Source organism: Rutidosis leptorrhynchoides, chromosome 9 (assembly GCF_046630445.1).
Source record: "Rutidosis leptorrhynchoides isolate AG116_Rl617_1_P2 chromosome 9, CSIRO_AGI_Rlap_v1, whole genome shotgun sequence".
NCBI lineage: Eukaryota > Viridiplantae > Streptophyta > Magnoliopsida > Asterales > Asteraceae > Rutidosis > Rutidosis leptorrhynchoides.
Window position 1 is genome coordinate 263,418,977 of NC_092341.1, and position 6,000 is coordinate 263,424,976.

A 6,000-nucleotide genomic window follows, 5' to 3' on the forward strand; every position below is an offset into this window, starting at 1 on the left:
TAGTAGGTTATAGGTGCTAGTAATAGTAATAGTGTATACATGTTATTTATTTTATTTTTAATTGCATATAATTTATAACATTATTTACATATTTCGGTAAAAATAATAACCGAAGTAAAAAGTAAAAAGTAAAAAGTAAAAAAATAAAAAGTAAGAAAAGAATACTTACTAGTAGTAATTCTTCAAAGAGAGAATGCGAGAAATTTTGATGTGAGTTTGAATGAGAAATGAGGGGTATTTATACTTGAAAAAATTAGGTAAAAATAATAAAATAATTAAAAGAAAAAGAAATATTTAATTCTTAATGGGATTTTAAAATTAAAAAGTATTAAATGTTAGGTCATGGGATAATGCACAAAATAAAATAATAAAAGTAGTTTTTCCATTAAAATTTTTAATTAAAAAGTAATTTATTTATTTATTTATTTATTTATTTATTTATTTTTTATTTATTTTAAGGATTTTTTTTATGTAAATAAACAAATTTATTTAATGTTTTTCCAAGAATATTTGTCAATAATATTTTTTTTATTTTTTTTTATTTAATTAATAAATACAAATTTTGCATAAAAATAATAAATAATTCGGTATTTTGTATTTTTAATAATAATTATGATTTTAATTATTAAACTATAGCTTTAGTAAGTTTGTAAATATTATTACATTTATATATAATTGGATTTATTATATAGTTAAATATATAATACATTAACTAAATAATAAAAGTGATACAAAGTTTATATACTTAGTTAAATTATTTCAAATTATATAAATTAATAATTTATTATTTATTTAAGCGTACATTGTTGACTAAAAATTACTATTCGGTCAATATTTAATTGTATATAACAACCCTTAATACATATAGTCAGACATATAACCCTAGGGTTAATTCAGTAATTTAGAAGTCGAAAAGTGAGGGTTGTTACAACAGGCTGCGCTACATACCAACAATAACCTTGGATCTAGCAGTACAGGAAATCGTGTAGGATGCACCTACAAAGAATTCACTGCCTGCAAACCTTTGGAATTTGATGGAACCGAAGGACCGATCGGATTGAAACGGTGGACCGAGAAGGTCGAATCGGTGTTTGCCATAAGTAAGTGTACTGAAGAGGACAAAGTGAAGTACGCTACGCATACCTTCACAGGTTCTGCGTTAACATGGTGGAATACCTATCTAAAGCAAGTGGGACAAGACGATGCGTACGCACTACCGTGGTCAGCATTCAAGCACTTGATGAATGAGAAGTACCGTCCCAGAATCGAGGTCAATAAGCTCAAGACAGAACTTAGAGGGTTACGAACCCAAGGATTTGATATTACCACGTACGAAAGATGATTCACAGAATTGTGCCTATTGTGTCCGGGAGCGTTCGAAGATGAGGAAGAGAAGATCAACGCGTTTGTGAAAGGATTACCGGAAAGAATCCAAGAAGATATAAGTTCACACGAGCCCGCCTCCATACAACAGGCATGTAGAATGGCTCACAAACTAGTGAACCAGATTGAGGAAAGAATTAAAGAACAGACGGCTGAAGAGGCCAATGTGAAGCAAGTCAAAAGAAAGTGGGAGGAAAACGGTGATAAGAATCACCAATACAACAACAACAGCAATTACAATAATAATCGCAACAATTATCCCAACAATCGCAACATCAACCGTAACTACAACAAACGGCCCAACAACAACAACAACAACAACAACAACAACAGCAACTGCAACAATCATCCCAACAACAATAACAACCGCAACAACAACAACAATCAGAAGCAGCTATGCCAAAGGTGTGAAAAGTATCACTCGGGGTTCTGCACCAAATTTTGCAACAAGTGTAAAAGAAATGGTCATAGCGCGGCGAAGTGTGAGGTCTACGGACTAGGGGTTAACAGAACGAAAGGAACAAATGGTGTCGGAACGAGTAATGGCGGAGCAAGTAGTGTCGGAGCAAGTTATGCCAATGTAGTTTGTTATAAATGTGGAAAACCGGGCCACATTATTAGAAATTTCCCGAACCAGGAGAACACGAATGGACAAGGCCGCGGAAGAGTTTTCAATATTAATGCGGCAGAGGCACAGGAAGACCCGGAGCTTGTTACGGGTACGTTTCTTATTGACAATAAATCTGCTTACGTTTTAATTGATTCGGGTGCGGATAGAAGCTATATGAGTAGATATTTTTGTGCTAAATTAAGTTATCCATTGACGCCGTTGGATAGTAAATTTTTACTCGAATTAGCAAACGGTAAATTAATTTCAGCAGATAATATATGCCGGAATCGAGAAATTAAACTGGGTAGCGAAATATTTAAGATTGATTTGATACCAGTAGATTTAGGGAGTTTTGATGTAATAGTTGACATGGACTGGCTGAAGAAGGTGAAAGCAGAGATCGTATGTTACAAAAATGCAATTCGCATTGTACGAGAAGAAGGAGAACCCTTAATGGTGTACGGAGAAAAGGGCAACATGAAGCTACATCTTATTAGTAATTTGAAGGCACAAAAACTAATAAGAAAAGGTTGCTATGCTGTTCTAGCACACGTCGAGAAAGTACAAACCGAAGAAAAGAGCATCAATGATGTTCCCGTCGCAAAAGAATTTCCCGATGTATTTCCGAAAGAATTACCGGGACTACCTCCACATCGATCTGTTGAATTTCAAATAGATCTTGTACCAGGAGCTGCACCAATAGCTCGTGCTCCTTATAGACTCGCACCCAGCGAGATGAAAGAACTGCAAAGCCAACTGCAAGAACTATTAGAACGTGGTTTCATTCGACCAAGCACATCACCATGGGGAGCTCCTATTTTGTTTGTCAAGAAGAAGGATGGTACATTTAGATTGTGTATTGACTACAGATAGTTGAACAAAATTACCATCAAAAACCGTTATCCACTGCCGAGAATTGACGACTTATTTGATCAACTATAAGGCTCATCGGTTTATTCGAAGATCGATTTACGTTCTGGATATCATCAAATACGAGTAAAGGAGGATGATATTCCAAAAACTACTTTTAGGACGCGTTATGGTCATTACGAGTTTATGGTTATGCCGTTTGGATTGACTAACGCACCAGCTGTGTTCATGGACCTTATGAACCGAGTGTGTGGGCCATATCTTGACAAGTTTGTCATTGTTTTCATCGATGACATACTTATTTACTCAAAGAATGATCTAGAGAATGAAGAACATTTGAGAAAAGTGCTAGAAGTATTGAGGAAAGAAAAACTGTACGCTAAGTTTTCAAAGTGTGCATTTTGGTTGGAAGAAGTTCAATTCCTCGGTCACATAGTGAACAAAGAAGGTATCCAGGTGGACCCGGCAAAGATCGAAACCGTTGAAAAGTGGGAAACCCCAAAAACTCCGAAGCATATATGTCAATTTTTAGGACTAGCTGGTTACTACAGAAGGTTCATCCAAGACTTTTCCAGAATAGCAAAACCCTTGACTGCATTAACGCATAAAGGGAAGAAATTTGAATGGAATGATGAACAAGAGAAAGCGTTTCAGTTATTGAAGAAAAAGCTAACTACGGCACCTATATTGTCATTGCCTGAAGGGAATGATGATTTTGTGATTTATTGTGACGCATCAAAGCAAGGTATCGATTGTGTATTAATGCAACGAACGAAGGTGATTGCTTATGCCTCTAGACAATTGAAGATTCACGAACAAAATTATACGACGCATGATTTGGAATTAGGCGCGGTTGTTTTTGCATTAAAGACTTGGAGGCACTACTTATATGGGATCAAAAGTATTATATATACCGACCACAAAAGTCTTCAACACATATTTAATCAGAAATAACTGAATATGAGGCAGCGTAGGTGGATTGAATTATTGAATGATTACGACTTTGAGATTCGTTACCACCCGGGGAAGGCAAATGTGGTAGCCGATGCCTTGAGCAGGAAGGACAGAGAACCCATTCGAGTAAAATCTATGAATATAATGATTCATAATAACCTTACTACTCAAATAAAGGAGGCGCAACAAGGAGTTTTAAAAAAGAGAAATTTAAAGGATGAAATACCCAAAGGATCGGAGAAGCATCTTAATATTCGGGAAGACGGAACCCGGTATAGGGCTGAAAGGATTTGGGTACCAAAATTTGGAGATATGAGAGAAATGGTACTTAGAGAAGCTCATAAAACCAGATACTTAATACATCCTGGAACGGGGAAGATGTACAAGGATCTCAAGAAACATTTTTAGTGGTCGGGTATGAAAGCCGATGTTGCTAAATACGTAGGAGAATGTTTGACGTGTTCTAAGGTCAAAGCTGAGCATCAGAAACCATCAGGTCTACTTCAACAACCCGAAATCCCGGAATGGAAATGGGAAAACATTACCATGGATTTCATCAATAAATTGCCAAGGACTGCAAGTGGTTTTGATACTATTTGGGTAATAGTTGATCGTCTCACCAAATCAGCACACTTCCTACCAATAAGAGAAGATGACAAGATGGAGAAGTTAGCATGACTGTATTTGAAGGAAGTCGTCTCCAGACATGGAATACCAATCTCTATTATCTCTGATAGGGATGGCAGATTTATTTCAAGATTCTGGCAGACATTACAGCAAGCATTAGGAACTCGTCTAGACATGAGTACTGCCTATCATCCACAAACTGATGGGCAGAGCGAAAGGACGATACAAACGCTTGAAGACATGCTACGAGCATGTGTTATTGATTTCGGAAATAGTTGGGATCGACATCTACCGTTAGCAGAATTTTCCTACAACAACAGCTACCATTCAAGCATTGAGATGGTGCCGTTTAAAGCACTTTATGGTAGAAAGTGCAGGTGTCCGATTTGTTGGAGTGAAGTGGGGGATAGACAGATTACGAGTCCGGAGATAATACAAGAAACTACCGAGAAGATCATCCAAATTCAACAACGGTTGAAAACTGCCCAAAGTCGACAAAAGAGCTACGCTGACATTAAAAGAAAAGATATAGAATTTGAAATTGGAGAGATGGTCATGCTTAAAGTTGCACCTTGGAAAGGCGTTGTTCGATTTGGTAAATGAGGGAAATTAAATCCAAGGTATGTTGGACCATTCAAGATTATTGATCGTGTCGGACCAGTAGCTTACCGACTTGAGTTACCTCAACAACTCGCGGCTGTACATAACACTTTCCACGTCTCAAATTTGAAGAAATATTTTGCTAAAGAAGATCTCGCTATTCCGTTGGACGAAATCCAAATCAATGAAAAACTTCAATTCATTGAAGAACCCGTCGAAATAATGGATCGTGAGGTTAAGAGACTTAAACAAAACAAGATACCGATTGTTAAGGTTCGATGGAATGCTCGTAGAGGACCCGAGTTCACCTGGGAGGGTGAAGATCAAATGAAGAAGAAATACCCGCATTTATTTCCAGAAGATACGTCAACACCTCCAACTGCTTAAAATTTCAGGACGAAATTTATTTAACGGGTAGGTACTGTAGTGACCCGAACTTTTCCATGTTTATATATATATTAAATGAAATTGTTATTTACATGATTAAGTGTTTCCAACATGTTAAGCAATCAAACTTGTTAAGACTTGATTAATTGAAATAGGTTTCATATAGACAATTGACCACCCAAGTTGACCGGTGATTCACGAACGTTAAAACTTGTAAAAACTATACGATGACATATATATGGTTATATATATAGTTAACATGATTTTATTATAAGTATGTATCTCATTAGGTATTTTAACAATGAGTTATATACATAAAAATGAGACTATTAATTTAAGAAACTCGAAAACGATATATATAACGATTATCGTTATAACAACGTCTTACTAGGTATATATGAATCATATTAAGATATTGATACACTTGGTTAATTATGTTAAATGATAAGTAAATATATTTTTAAGTGTATTAACAATGAAATACATATGTAAAAATAAGACTACTAACTTAATGATTTCGAAACGAGACATATATGTAACGATTATCGTTGTAACGACATTTAACTGTA